The sequence below is a fragment of the Sapajus apella genome, unplaced genomic scaffold, assembly GCF_009761245.1.
Source record: "Sapajus apella isolate SASKATOON/1434 unplaced genomic scaffold, GSC_monkey_1.0 scaffold27, whole genome shotgun sequence".
Classification (NCBI taxonomy): Eukaryota; Metazoa; Chordata; class Mammalia; order Primates; family Cebidae; genus Sapajus; species Sapajus apella.
The window spans coordinates 25,445,939-25,461,823 of NW_022436967.1; the positions used below are offsets into that span (position 1 = coordinate 25,445,939).

The following is a 15,885-nucleotide window of genomic DNA, read 5'->3' on the forward strand; positions in this document are numbered from 1 at the left end:
GCATCTGGCTCTAATGTGGAATGGTATATACAATGGGCTGATCCATAACTTTAGTCTACTTTGGACATTTAGATGGATGGGCTGAGAACCCAGGGTGTTATAATAACCCTGAAAAACTTTTGGCTCTGGCTGTGAACACATTAGCATTAACTTAAATTTGTTGCTTTGTTTACAACAAGAGATATTTGCTTGTGCTCTCTGCCTCAATGGAATTGGTTAAAGGCACCAAGACCTCAAAGAGTGAAATTTACAATGGGTACAGCACTGAACTTTGCATTTTTTTTTTTTTTGCATTTCCTCTTAGTTACATCTTTTTTAAATAAATGATATCTTTATTTGGAGTTTCTGTCTGTTCACATTAGGACCATTAACAACTAATATCCCTTGCCTAATTTTTTCTTTCCTCCACAACCTGAAGCTTAAAATAAGTAACCATTTAGAGGTTTCCTTGAAGATGTCACCATTTAGAAATGTCACACATGCAGTCATTTGTTTCTGAGCTAGAGAGTGCGGGCTGTTTAGAACAGTGTTCCAATTATTCTTTTTGAAGCCACTCAAAGCTACCAGAACTAATTTCTCCCAACATGTCACTAGAGTTTAATGTCTACCATGAAAAGATACCCTCACTCAACCAGTAGAAACTGATTGCTGCATATCCAGGATATAATCAGAGGCTCTCTTTATTAACTTTGAGATTTCCAAAAATTATAATTAAACAACACCCAATTTAATTTTGTGCTTATTGCTTATACAAATAGCATCAACATGGATGAATTATCTATGACATTTATTTATATCTGCATTATGTTAAGCAAATACATGGGAGTCTTACCCTTACCAAAATAAGATTGAATAATTAACAGATGGGCATTCTAATAACATTACGGAAAAGCATAATGTTGAATTACCTTTTAAATCTCATAATTCTCATAAGCAAGAATTGCAACGTTCTATATATTTGCTCTATCATTCAATGAACAAGTATTTTTTGAAAATCTCTTGTGGGTCTAGCATTGATCTTAAGAGAGAAAAAATTAATCTGAAATTCTATTTTGAATTAAACATGTTTTAAATGTTTTTTGTTTGTTTTGGTTTGGTTTTTTTGGGGGGTTTCTTTGAAACAGGGTCACACTCTGTCACCCAGGCCAGAGTGCAGGGTGCGTTGTCAGCTCACTGCAACCTCTGCTTCCCTGGTTCAAGGCATCCTCCTATCTCAGCCCTCCAAGTAGCTGGGACCACAAGCGCATGCCACCATGCCCAGCTAATTTTTGTAATTTTATTAGAGACAGGGTTTTGTCATGTTGGCCAGGCTGGTCTTAAACTCCTGACCTCAAGTGACCTGTCCGCCTCAGCTTCCCAAAGTGCTGGGATTTACAGTCATGAGCTACCTACCGCAACCAACCTTAAATGGTTTTGTTTTTTGTTTTGTTTTGTTGGTTTTTTAGGGGTTTTTTTTGAGACGGAGTTTCACTCTTGTTGCCCAGGTTGGAGAGCAATGGTGGGATCTTGGCTCACTGCAGCCTCTGCCTCCCACGTTCAAATGATTCTCCTGCCTCAGCCTCACAAGTGGCTGGGATTACAGGCATGCACCACACACCTGGCTAATTTTGTATGTTTTGGTAGAGACAGGGTTTCTCCATGTTGGTCAGGCTGGTCTTGAACTCCCAACCTCAGGTGATCTGCCCGCCTTGGCCTCCCAAAGTGCTGGGATTTCAGGCATGAGCCTCGAAACCTGCCTTAAATGGTTTTTAAATATGTCACCATGAATAGGACTCTATAAAGAAAGAACGTTAGTCAGGCGCAGTGGATCATGTCTGTAATCCCAGCACTTTGGGAGGCTGAGGTGGGTGGATCACTTGAGCTCAGGAGTTCAAGACCAGCCTGTGCAACATGGTGAAACCCTGTGTCTACAAAAAATATAAAAGTTAGCTGGGTGTGGTGGTCTGCACCTGTAGTCCTAGGTACTTGGAGGGCTGAGGTAGGAGGATGGCTTGAGCCCAGGAGGTGAAGGTGGCATTGAGCCAAGATCGCACCAATGCACTCCAGCCTGGGTGACCAACAGACCCTGTCTTAAAAAAAAAAAAATTTATATGACTCAGAAAACCACCCAAATAGAATGAAGCTTCTAAATGTTCTCGTGGTATGTGATTTGCCATAAATCAACAATAATCCCCCTTATTAATTAGTGTAGAAGACAGCATAGTGGTGCTTCCCTATAATCCCAGCTACTTGAGAGTCTGAGGTAAGAGGATCACTTGAGCCCAAGAGTTCAATTTACATGAGCTGTCATCACACCACTGCACTCTACCCCGGATGATAGAATGAGACCCAGTCTCAAAAAAAAAAAAAAACAGATAGGGTGGTCTACATTCTCAGAAAGCAAAGATTAGAAAACTATAATGATCAGGTATTTGAGATCGCATCACATGACCCACAAAGAATATAAACATGCTACTTTCCTAAGAAAACAGAACTTAATTTTCTTGGTAAAGATTTTCCAATCTGAACTAGACATGATGGTGCATGCCTGTAATCCCAGCTACTTGGGAATCTAACACAGTAGGATCACTTGAACCCAGAAGTTTCAGAACATCCCTGACTACATAGCAAGGCTTCATCTCTACGAAAAAATTTTTTAATTATCCCCGTAAAGCAGTATGTGCCTGTAGCCTCAGCCACTCAGAAGTCCAAGGCTGAAGATTGTTTAAGCCTGAGTTTAAGGTTACATGAGCTATGATCATGCCCCTGCACTCCAACCTGGGCAACAGAGAGAGACTCTATCTCAAGAAAACAAACAGAAAAACAAAGGCAAAGCTGGGCACAGTGGCTCATGCCTGTTATCCTAGCTACTTGGAAGGCTAAGGCAGGAGGACTGCTTGAGCCCAGGAGTTGAGTCCAGCTTAGACAATATAGCAAGAACTTACCTCTAATTTAAAAAAAAAAAAAAAAAAAAAAAAACCTTTCCAATCTATTGCAAGACACTCTTCGGCAAAGAGGCAAAGAAAGTGAAATTACAGTCATTTTACTATGCTAATAATTCCACAGTATTATAAATCAAATAAAAAATAACCAGAAATTTTTTAAAACACCTAATTTTTAAAGAAAATATTCTCTCCCTAGGTTGCATGACTGCAGAAGGAGCACTGGGCTGGGAGTCAGGCGATTTGGATTCTGGTCCCAACTCTGTCACTCATCAGATGTGTAACTCTAGCCAGCTTTCCTCTCTGTGAAATACAGCTGAACTATCAGTGCTAATAGGGTCTGATCCTGCTCTAAGTCTATAACTATAGGTACCTTCCCTGAAAAGGAGAAATCTGGAGAATTGTGGATAACCCCTCTTCATTGAACATAGCCAGCCTAATGTGATGATTAAGACAGAAAGAGAATACAGGACATTAAATAGAGTTGTGTGAGATAGAAAAATGTATCACTTTCTTCCATTTCTTTTCATATTACTGTGTTAATTTTTAAAGAAAAGGAATTCTAAAAACCCCCATAAATGGGTATCTTCACAGATATGTGTCTGCAGAGAAATGAGGGTGCTTCAGTTTTGTAACCGAGGAATCCGTGTGCCCAAGAATGGGCATCATTTTAGCACACTCCCCTTCAGAGAGAATTTTCGGCATGTGGCCAAAAAAGGGGGTGTGGTCCAGGCAGAGAAGGAGGGCTGGGTCAAGAAGAGAACCTCTGAATTCCTCTCACCGGGCTCAACCTACATGAAATGGCTAACAAAATTACAAGCAGTGATGGAGACCCTTTCCAGGATAAATCTAGCTTCATTTAACAATATGGAAGGAGAAAGTAGGGTGGGGTTGGAGGATCTTCCATTTTTCTATGTCTTCATTTTATACGGCTTGTACCTATAACATACAGGGCTCAAAAGATGAATTAGAACTGCCTCTCTGCTAGAGTTTATGCAGTTCAGTGGAAGAGAATGGGAGGGGAATCATCTGTGTTCACAACACTCTGGGTGGGGCATGCTTTCTTCTGTTGTTTAGTGTTCTCTGACTTAAACCATCTACTGCAAAAGGCTAAAAAAATAGGACAAATCTCATCTAAGCATATTTTCTTTGCATTCATACCATCATCTTTCTCACCCAAAAGTTTCTTCAACGCTTAAGTATTTCTGGAATCAGTCTTTGGCCCCAAAGCCTATGGTTTGTGCAGAAATTCACAGAAAACATTAGGGTCTATTCCTTAAAAAAATAAAGATTTTCCAATGCTTAAAGCCATAGCCTAATTATTTGCCTATTATCCCCCAAAGGGACACCATACACCTTGACCTAGAACTCTATCAAGTGTTCACAGAAAAATGCCAGGGCAAATAAACAATCTGTTCTTCTAAATTCCCCTTTATATTTCCTTCCAACCACACACATTTATTTTCAGTCTCTAAAATAAACTTAATGTTATATGCCCAGAAGGAACAAAAAGATGTTATTGAATTTATTCCCTTGCTCTCCAAAAAGGCCACACCTAAGACACTGTCGAGGTGAGAATCATTCCTGATGCATGACTGCAGGAATGTGGTGCTTGTTAAGAATAAAAAATAAAAACCAACCAAACAAAAACAAAACACAGTACTCAGGAATCTGTATCTGTCACATTTCTCTCTATTGCTTAATTGGGCTGTTGATGCAGGAAAGACAATTGACTAGCTGGGCAAGGGAGAAAGAACTCCATCATTCTTCCACTGCCAGCACCTGTTCTGCCAGCTGACACTATCTAATATGAATTTTGACCATAAAAAAAGGCAATAGACTAACAGCTCTGCTGTTTACCAAAAACTAGTCAAATCTCTTCACTGCTGGTTCACCCCCGCTTTCTCTCACACCACCTACTCACCCAGTGCAGAGAAGGGGTGGCACCCACTTTCTCCGGCACAGACATAGCCGGTGTCTTAACACAAGCAGTGATTCTGACCAAAAGAGCCACCACCCTCTTGCCCCTCTCCCTGCTTATCATACAGAGAAAACCAAGTCCGCTCTGGGGCTGGAAATCTAAAATCAATTCACTTTAACCAGATCTTAAAAATCTACCCTACGATTACAGAAATAGAAAATGCAAAGCAGAAAAACACATCACATGGAGAACAAACCAAAATCAGGGCTGGGGAATATTTGCACATTAGCACTGCCTTTGAACTCCAGGATGGCATAGAAAGCGCCACTGCCTAGCCCAGATCCAGGCTGGGGGGGGCGGTTTACAAAGGCTTCCAGCACCCCCTATCAACACAAACACTTCCTCCCCGCTTCCAAAATGCTCTGAATAAAGACCTTCTTTAAGCACTTACTGGGAGCGGCAGCTTCTCTCTGCAATGTGCCTGTGAGTCACGCAGCAGGAGGGGCCCTGAAGCAGGGCAAGTCGGAGAGCCCCCAGCTTCCCTGCAAGCTGATGTCTATGAGACAGCAGCCCAGGAACCGACTTTCCCATTACAGCCTCAGACTGTAATCCATGTGCTTTCGGCGGGCCAGTCCCAGCTGCCCACAGAGCACCACATGATCTGCTCTGACATCAGATCAGCCAGACGTGACAACCCATCCGCCAGCCTCTTCCACACTCATGGGTTGCATCATTTGGGTGCCTTTGGTTTGCATTTAAGCAGGTGGTACAGAGTAAGGAACTGTTGTTTTCTCATAAAATATTTTTTTTCTGGTTTCTTCTGTTCTAAAAGAAGGGAAAAAATAAGCAAGAAAAGCACTTGAATTCGTTGCAGCCTAAATGTATCAGATACATGGGAAGTAACCGGAGTTCCCTGCCCAGTTCAGGGAAGCTGAGGAATGAGCTACTGCCAAGTTGCCAATGTCGTGGGAGTGATTTCATCTATAAATCACTACCACCACCATAGCCCACCACGTTTCAGTAGATCAGCTTTTATATGAGTTTATACATATATATATATATATACACATATATATATACACACACACATATATATGTTTAAGTCATAAAATATTGGTAGGTGGTGTGTGTGTGTGTGTTTTAAGCTAGTCACCACTGAATTTAGTTCATGGACAATCTCAGGGAGGTAACCATTAGACTCAGTGCAATATACAATAATTCTATTTTGAGAAGATTCGCATATAGTCCAACAAAAATAGACTTACAGATCTAGACAGATAGAGATAAGCAGATAGGAAGTGAGAACTATCCATTCAGGCTTACATTCATTCATTCAGTAATCATTTATTGATCACCTACCATGTACCTAGTCCAAAAAAAGATTATCAAAATGGTGGAGGGGTTGGATATTTGTCACAGAGTTTCTAATTCTACTACTGTGATAAGACAAGAAAGCAAGAGTCTTATCAAGGTTCCTTATAAAATGTTCTATGTCTAATACTGAATCTAAAGGCTGGCAACAAAACCATGTTTTATGTTAATTCCATTAGGATAAATGTTAACACATGTAACCTTTAAGAATAAACAAAATCATTAAGACTTTATGAAGCAGAATTATAGCCCGCTTAGACAGCTGTGACCAGAAATGTATTTCTAAAATTACAAAAAAAGTAATGCTCCCCCCTAGCAGAGGGGAATTTACCTTTTTTTTTTTTTTTTTTTTTTGAGAAGCAGTCTTGCTCTGTCCCCCAGGCTGGACTGCAGTGGTATGATCTTGGCTCACTGTAACCTCTGTCTCTAGGATTCAAGCAATTCTCCTGCCTCAACCTCCCAAGTAGCTGGGATTACAGTCATGCGTCACCATGTCTGGCTAATTTTTGTATTTTTAATAGAGACAGGGTTTCACCATGTTGGTCAGGCTGGTCTCGAACTCTTAACCTCAAGTGATCTGCCCACGTTGCCTCCCAAAGTGCTGGGATTATAGGTGTGAGCCACCCTGCCCAGCAAGAATTCATTTTATTTGTCTACTTTAACTGCATTACTTTCCATGTATTTGATCTATCAACTATATTTCAGATACCTGTGTGGAAACAGCATATCCCTAACTAGATTACAAACCCATTTAATATCATGCACTTTGGTAGTATTTTCAGTGACTTGAACATAATAGGTGTTCAATTAAATAGTGAGTGTAAAATAATTAACTGTGATATTATGATATATAAACAAATACATATATTGATTTTCATCCCTAGTTTCTGGCACAGAGCTTATAAAACCCTAGTCATTTCCTAGATAATGAGGTGAGATGAGCATAATTTGCTATTCATAAGGCCTTTTCAACCAAACCTGAGTTTATGCTAATGAGGTGACTCTTGGTGAGGGCAGGGACCTGCCTAGGTAGCTTCATAATGGGAGCTCTTTGCCAGAGAAACCAACCATGTGATTAGAGGATCTAAACTTTCAGATCCACCACAGCTCCATCGAGAGGAGTGGGGCTGAAGATTGAGTCAGTCTCCAATGGCCAATGATTTAATCAACCATACCTATGTAACAGAACCTCCGTAAATCAAACCATTAACAATAGGATTCGGAGAGCTTCCGATTGGTGAATGTATCCACATGTTGGGAGGGTAGCACACACCTAACACCACAGGACGGAAGCTTCTGCACTCTGGACACGTCCAGACCTCACCTTACATGCCTTTTTATCTGGCTGTTCATTTGTGTGCTTTATAATATCTTTATAACAAACTGGTAATAATAAGTAAAGTGTTTCCCTGTGTTCTGTGAGCTGTTATAACAAATTATCAAACGTAAGGAGGGAGTCATGGGAGCCCGCAATTTGTAGCCAAGTTGGACAAAAGTGCAGGTAACCTGAGTACCCACTACCTGTGACTTTTATTTGAAGTCAGGGGCAGTCTTGTGGGACTGAGCCCTTAACTGTGGTGTCTGCATTAACTCTGGGTAGTCAGTGTCAGAATTGAATTAAATTGTAGGACACTCGGTATCTGCAGAAAATTGGAGAATTTCTTGATGTGAAAAACCCACACATCTGGTATCAGAGATGTTCTGTTTCAGTAGAAACAGTAGTAGGAGATTTGAGCAGTTTTATTCTTTATATAGCCTATTTCCAATGAGAAAAAATGGAACTCAAGTGCCCATGGAATCTCTATTGAATTCTACAGTCACAAGAATCCTGGTCATCCCAGGGGAAAATATTACACACTTGGTACAAAGCAAATAGATGAGTTAAATAATATATATTAAATGACAAATTTATTATTATATTAGTAATTATATAACTATTTGAAGCTATACATAACAAAAATATGTGAATACTATTATATTGATTATAATATCAAGTAATGATATTATAGCCTCAATTAACATATAAAGAAAATGGCACAATTAACTTTAAAAGTAAGGAACAAAAAACAATAATGAAAACCAAGGGTTTGCATATTTTGTGACCATTTTATTGAAAACAGCTAATTATTAAACTAAGGAAAACTAAAATTGTATATATATTTTTTTACTGAAGAAGTGTATTAACCAGGCACGATGGCTCACACCTGCAATCCCAGCACTTTGGGAGGTCAAGGCAGGTGGATCACCTGAAGTCAGGAGTTCAAGACCAGCCTGGCCAACATAGTAAAACCCCATCTCTACTAAAAACACAAAAATTAACCAGGCATGGTGGCAGGTGCCTGTAATCCCAGATACTCAGAAGGCTGAGGCAAGAGAATCACTTGAACCTAGGAGGCGGAGGTTGCAGTGAGCCAAGATCTCGCTACTTGGGAGGCTGAGGCAGGAGGATGGATTAAGCTTGAGAGGTCAAGGCTTCAGTGAACTATGATCACACCACTGCACTCCAGCCTGGGTAGCAGAGTGAGACCCTGGCTCAAAAATAAGTAAATAAATAAATAAAATCTAATTTGATAAATGAAAAATAGTATAGGAAGTTGAAAATGATTCAATGATTACTATTCATTCGTGTTCCATCTTGTAAGAATTGCTTGTCCGCATGGATTTTTATTTTTATTGAATTTTTAATATTTTTCTTGTCTGTCCTGTTGAATTTCATTGTTTGCCTTTCAATTCTGCTTTTGGGAAACATGTTGAAGTGTTTTATTGTCATTATGTGTAATTTTTTCATTGTAAATTGTTCCACTGAAAGTTTCCATAATGACCAGATTTTTTCTTTTTTTTTGAGATGGAGTCTCACTCTGTTGCCCAAGCTGGAGGGCAGTAGCATGATCTCGGCTCACCACAACCTTCACCTCCTGGGTTCAAGTGATTCTCCTGCCTCAGCCTCCCAAGTAGCTGGGATTACAGGCATGTGCCACCACGCCTGGCTAATTTTTGTATTTTTAGTAGAGACGAGGTTTCGCTATGTTGGCCAGGCTGGTCTTGAACTCTTGACCTCATGATCCACCCTCCTCAGCTTCCCAAAGTGCTCATATAACAGGCATGAGGCACCATGCCCGGCCAATCACCAGATTTTAAACTCTAAATACCATTCCTCACTAAAAAGAACCAGGCTATTTGGGGAAAGAGCTGATTTTAAATCTGAGGCAGAGAATGTATAAGATGAGCTTAACACATTGTCTTATATTAGAAAGCAAGGAAATTACTGAAGAGGAGTCATGTCAAAGGACAGGAGCCAACTTGGAGAGGCCCCCAAAGCCCAACTTCACCAAAGCATCTTTTCTAGTGTGGCTCTATAAGAAGTCATGCAAAACTTAGCATAAAACAACATTAATTTTTCTCACAAATCTGTAGTCTGGGAAGGGCTTAGGGGGTTAGCTGGTTTCTATTCCACTTAGCATCATCTGAGCACCTCAAAAGCTGGAGACTGAAATCTTCTGACGGTTCATTCACTCATATGTGAGTGAATTCCATCCCTTAGTGTTCCAGTTCTGGTGCCTGAACTGGAACACTAAGGGATGGAATAATTAGGGCTCCTTAATCATCTCTGTGTACCTCTTATGTTGCTTTTCCTTATGCTCTTTTAATATGGTGGCTTCAGGGTGGCTGGATTTCACTAAAAGCATGTGTCCCAAGAAAGTGCCAGGCAGAAGCAATGGAGATGGGTCAATACCACATTATAGGGAGACCATGTGAGGCTGAATATATTGGTGTATCCTGCTTTTGTAAATACAATCTGTCACAGCATCATAAAGAATACTACAGTTGATTGACACACTTGAATATATAAAAGTCCAAATGATACTCAACCCAGAATGAAAAGACATATTTGCCCTAATTGAGGTAACTATTATACCAATTCCTTACACCAATATTAGTCAAGAGAGAAAGTTAAGTATGAATTATTTCTTTTCTAAATGGAAATCTATTTTGGAGTAATACATAGCTCTAATTAATAAGGGGAACTCTATTAGAAGAATCTTAGTTAATGAAAGCAAAAAGATTAACAATTGAAAAAAATCATTTTGCAACTCGGAGTAACTAGTTCAGACAACAGTCAGCAATAGGTGTCAAAAGCATTGAGTGTGAGGTTGATAAAACTACTGGATACTAATCTGCTGCTGAGTTCTTAACACACAGAATATTTACTTGTCTCAAGGGGGGAAATCATAACTTTATAATAGAGAGATCTGGTAATTTTCCCATTTATCATTAATTTAAGGATCGATCTTAGTATCATAAAAAGTAACACAACTAAGTATTGTCCAACTCTTGGTATGATATAATATAATGTTCATGGCATCACCCATGAAATACTCTTGACAAAAATGGTTTATCTGACATCAATAACAACTTTAGATCAAAATTTCCAGTCCCCAGGAAATACAGCGGAGAGTTAACTAAACTTTAAATGAAACCAGAAGGAAACAATCATATAAATCCAGAAGGTGGAATTCTACCAGATAATTGATCCAGTCTCTTCAACAAGAAAATGTAACAAAGAAACAGAACTTTTCTTAACTAACAGAGAAATACAAGCTATAGCTCACTACATATTAAAAACCATGCAGGCCATTGACTAGATCCTGATTTGACCAACTTCGCTGGAAAACACACTGGGGCCAACGGAGGAAATCTGAATGTGTGCTGGGCATCAGAAGATAGCAGAGAATTATTTAATTTTGTAGATGTGATCATGATAAAAGTATTGTGCTTAGTTAAGAAAAATATCTTTATTTGGCAAGGCACAGTGGCTCAAGACTGTAATCCTAGCACTTTGGGAGGCTGAGGTGGGTGGATCACCTGAGGTCAGGAGACCAGACTGACCAACATGGCGAAACCCCACCTCTACTAAAAAAAAAACAAAAAACAAATACAGAAAAAGAAAATATCTTTATTTTAGAGGTACTAAAGAACATAATGGTAAAGCAACATTATAATTTACCTCCAAATGCTTTAAAAAGACAACAAAGTAAATATGGCAACATGTTAGCAATTGGCGAACCTAGATAAGGAATATATGGGTATTTGTTGTACTATCTCCCTATTTATTTTAATATTTGAAATATTTTACAGTAAAATGTAATAGAACAACATTTCTCCCCAAATGCAGGAATTTTTTTAAGTACTCAGTTCTAATTTTTCTAATTTTTGTGTTTTTGAGCTTTTTCTGAGATGGGGTCTCACTCTGTCACTCAGGCTGGAGTGCAGTGGCGCAATCATGGCCCTTGACTTTCCCAGGCTCGGGTGATCCTCCCACCTCAATTGCATTTTTAGTAGACCTGGGGTTTTGCCATGTTGCCCATACTGGTCTCAAACTCCTGGGCTCATGTTATCTGTCCACATAGGCCTCCCAAAGTGCTGGGATTACAGGCATGAGCCACCGCGCCCAGCCTGGTTTTATTTATTTATTTATTTATAACCGTTTAACATTTCATTTAAATTACTAGGAAGTTTTTTTGGCAGTGTTTTGTCTTTCTCCAATTACCAAATGAATTGTCCTAGAAAATTTACTAGTTTCTCTGGGCGGGCACAGTGGCTCACACCTGTAATCCCAGCACTTTGGGAGGCTCAGGTGAGTGGATCATCTGAGCTCAGGAGTTCAAGAGTTCAAGACCAGCCTGGCCAATATGGCAAAACGGCATCTCTACTAAAAATACAAAAATTAGCCAGGCATGGTGGCACACATCTGTAATCCCAGCTACTCAGGAGGGTGATGCAGACAAATCACTTGAATCCAGGGGACAGATGTTGTAGTGAGCCAAGATCACGCCACTTCACTCCAGTCTGGACAACAGAGTGACACTCTGTCTAAATAAGTAAATAGTCTCTCTGTATGTCCTAGTTGTTATACTTCTTTTGTTTTCTATTAAGTTATTGTTATACCAGAGTCTATCACCGAGATAACTATTCCATTGATTTGTCTGTACCAGTGTCATTTTCATTTAATCATTATAGCCTATGTAGTAATGAACCAACTTTCTCTTTCTAATTTTCAAAATCGTTGTCATCTATTTATTTTTCTGGGTGATTTTTGGAATTTGCCTTCAACCCCCCCCCAAAATACCACAGGTCTTTTTGTCTTTTGGTTTTCTGTTGAGTTTTGATGAAAGTTGAATTGGGAAGAATTATCATCTCTAGAAAACTGACAACTAATATTTAATCCCGCTTAAATTTTAAGAGCTAAATTTGGTATTTCTTCTTTGTATTGTATCATAATTTGCTTTCTTTAAATTCTCCAACCACACTGGTTTTAGTTCTGCTCTCGAGTGACATCATGTTTGATTACTCCTTCTTTCACATAATGGGAGAGAGTAATTATGCTCCCACTTTATTCAGCCATTTCCTATTTGACATGATTCTTGCTCTCTTCATCATCCTGCTCACCCACTTCCGGATAGGCTCCACTTTGTCAATATTTCCTCTTGAAAGAGGGAACCCAGATCTAAGGACTCAAGAATCCAAATGTGTGTGGTCTGAGAATCACAAAGAAGTGGGATGATTATTTCCCTTACCCTGGACACTCAGCTGTTATGAATGCAGTGTAGATTTGTATCCCCATGTCTTGGCAGTACTCCTCACTATTGGCTCACATTGAGCTTGCAGTCAACTAAAATCACTAGAACTTTCTCACTGACTGTTCTTAAAGTAGACCGTCATTTTCTTGAACATAAGCACATGAATGCTGAATTATTTGTATATATATGGTTATATGCGTCCTGATAAAATTTCATCTTTTCAATGTTGGGTTATCATTTCAGCCTAATTATAAATCCCAATTCTATTTTTCAAAGCATTAAAACTTAGTCATCTGCAAATTTAATAAACATATCTTTTTTTGGCATCACCCACAGTCTGACAAAGAACAAAGGGCCAAGTCCTATAGCAAAGCAACCAAATGCTGCTTTCTGGGGGATTGCTCAAGGTCAGGTCGAAATAGTAGATCCTCAGCATTTCTTTATTAACTAGGAGACCTATGAAAGAAAAGACCAAGGTTTCTTTGATCTCATTTGCTCTTTGTAAACCCAAACTTATTCCTACTGATTATTTCTCCCTAATCTAAGTAATCACAAACCACCTATTTTAAAATTCAGTCTAAATGTTGCTGAGGACCAATGTGAAACCATATTGTACGCCAAAATCCAAATTTTACCCCCTTTCTAAAAACATGGATAAAATTCACCATCACCCAGAACCTTTGCCAATTCTCCTACTCTCCTCAAAGAATAGTAACCGTTCTGACCATTTTTATTGTTCTGACATATTCTTCCTTGCAACCTGAAACTGTGAACTCATTATGAGACTTAAATGCACTTCTAGGAAGGTATCTCCATACGTGTTTGTCTCCTCAAGCAGATTTTTAGTTCCTTAAGGACAATATGAAGTCTCATTCAGTTCAATTCAACTGACACTTAATGAGTTTCAGGTATTTTAATAGCAACCATTACAGGAGACAGGCAGGCCCCCAAGAAGAATGACAGGAACAGAGTTGCAGCACAGCACAGTGTGCGTAGAGACTAGAAAGAGTTCTACACCACTTAACGGAGATTGTAGAGCAGCAGGAAATAAGGATGCAGAGGCAGTTAAAAGAGAGCTCCGTCAGAGAGAGCCTTGGAAGCCATGCTAATAAACACGAGCTTTATCCCACAGAAGAGAGTTGGAAACGGTTGGAAAACCCGGATTATTCCCCCTGAAGACTCATTTTGTTTTCCCAGCACACTCTTAAACAAAAAAAAAGAAAAAAAGAGGATTCCTCAAAAAACTAAAAATAGAACTGCCATAAGATCCGGCAACCTCACTGCTAAGTATATATCCAGAAGAAAGAAAATCAGTATACATATTTTTCCCTTTTTCGTTTTTGAAACAAGATCTCACTCTGTCACGTAGGCTGAAGTACAGTGGCATCATCACAGCTCACTGCAGCCTCAGCCTCACTGGACCCAAGTAATCCTCCCACCTCAGCCTCCCTGAGTAGCTGGGACTACAGGCATGTGCCATCATGCCCAGCTATTTGTTCTGTTTTTTTGTAGAGACGGGGTCCTGCCATCTTGCCCAGGCTGGTCTCAAACTCCTGGGCTCAAGCAACCCCCCTGCCTCAGCCTCCCAAAGCGCTGGGGTTATAGGCTTGGAGCACTGCACCTAAATTTGCTGAAATCAGTATATTGAAGAGATATCTGCACTCGCCTGTTTATCATAGCACTGTTCACAATAGCCAAGATTTGGAATCAACCTAAGTATTCATCAGTGGATGAATGAATAAAGAAAATGTAGTATATATACACACAACGGAGTAGTATTCCAGCATAAGAAGAATGAAACCCTGTCATTTGCAACACCATGGATGGAACTGGAGAACATTATGTTAAGTGCAATGAGCCAGGCACAGAAAGACAAATTTCACAAGTTCTCATTCATATGTGAGAGGTAAAAATTAAAACAATTAAATGGAGAGTAGAATGATCATTACCAGAGGCTAGGAAGGTAGTGTGTGTGTCGGGGGGATGTGGAGATGGTTAATCTAAATAAAATGTATTTAGAGAGAATGAATAAGATCTAGTTTTGATAACACAATAGGGTTACTATAATCAACAATAATTTATGGTATATTTAAAAATAACTAAAAGAGAGAAATGTTGGAATGTTTCTAGCAAAAAGAAACGATGAATGCTTGAGGTAATGAATACCTGGGTTGCTCTAATGTGATTATTATACATTGTATGCCTGTATCAAAACATCACATATACTCCATAAATATATATACCTATTATGTATCCATAACAATTAAAAGTTTAAAAATTTAAAAATAAAGATACAAAAATCTGCATGCCCATCTACTTTGTCACAGTCCCCACGCCTTTGTTGTTTTACACCACCCCAGGAACACTGGCTCTTGAAGAAACGGACCCTTGTCTAGCTTATTTATGACAGTCTCTCCAGGGCCTAGATCAGTGCCTGGTGCATAGCGAGCACCAAAAAGAATCTGCTGACTGACTTGTTGGCCTGGCCCATTTTGGTTCATGTTACCTGGTAACAAAGGTACCTGGTACAAAGGTGGGCAACCAATAACAGCTCTCAAATGCCTTCTGGTTTCCTCTCACTTTGTAAAAATGTTTGAAGCATAGTTGTAAAATTTCATTTTTTAAAGAATTTTCCACTTCTCTAGCACCTGCCTGCCTTTCAACATCCTCATGATGCAATTAAACATGTCTTTCATTTGAATTTTTGAGGCCTAATTTTCCTACAAACAGTGATCTGACTCAGCCCAGCCCTCTTTCCCGTGGCTACTTCACATTCAGGGATGATTCGGTCACACCTTTCCTCTAACCTATTCCAGGCTGCAGATGTAGAAGTGACTAGCACAGAATAAAGTTCTGATTAACTGTTCTGATTGGTTCCTCACCATTCTAAGAGGTGAAATGGGCAGCAAAGTTAGTTGAGGGCTCATCAAATGTTTTGTTTTCAGCAGAACAAGACTACCAGAAGTTACATCTACCAATTTTTGTGTCCAGGTTGCAATTTTATTTTATTTTATTTTTTAGAGAAGGGGCCACAATTCTTTGGCCAGGCTAGAGTGCAGTGGCACAATCATGGTTAATGACAGCCTTGAACTCC

At 39.4% G+C, this 15,885-nt stretch overlaps 1 protein-coding gene across 18 annotated transcripts in view; it reads right to left on the reverse strand.

Annotated features, from left to right (window-relative positions):
* ANK2 (ankyrin 2) overlaps nt 1–15,885 on the reverse strand; it is a 675,434-nt gene that overhangs the window by 562,820 nt on the left and 96,729 nt on the right. For 16 of the 18 annotated variants that reach the window (XM_032292547.1, XM_032292564.1, XM_032292560.1 and 13 more), the window contains exon 1: nt 5,294–5,561. The exons of 1 other annotated variant lie outside the window; for it this stretch is intronic. The gene's annotated coding sequence lies outside the window, so the exon portion shown is untranslated. Of the gene's footprint in view, nt 1–5,293; nt 5,562–15,885 lie in introns of those variants that run through there. One more of the 18 variants, XM_032292510.1, reaches the window with a different exon arrangement.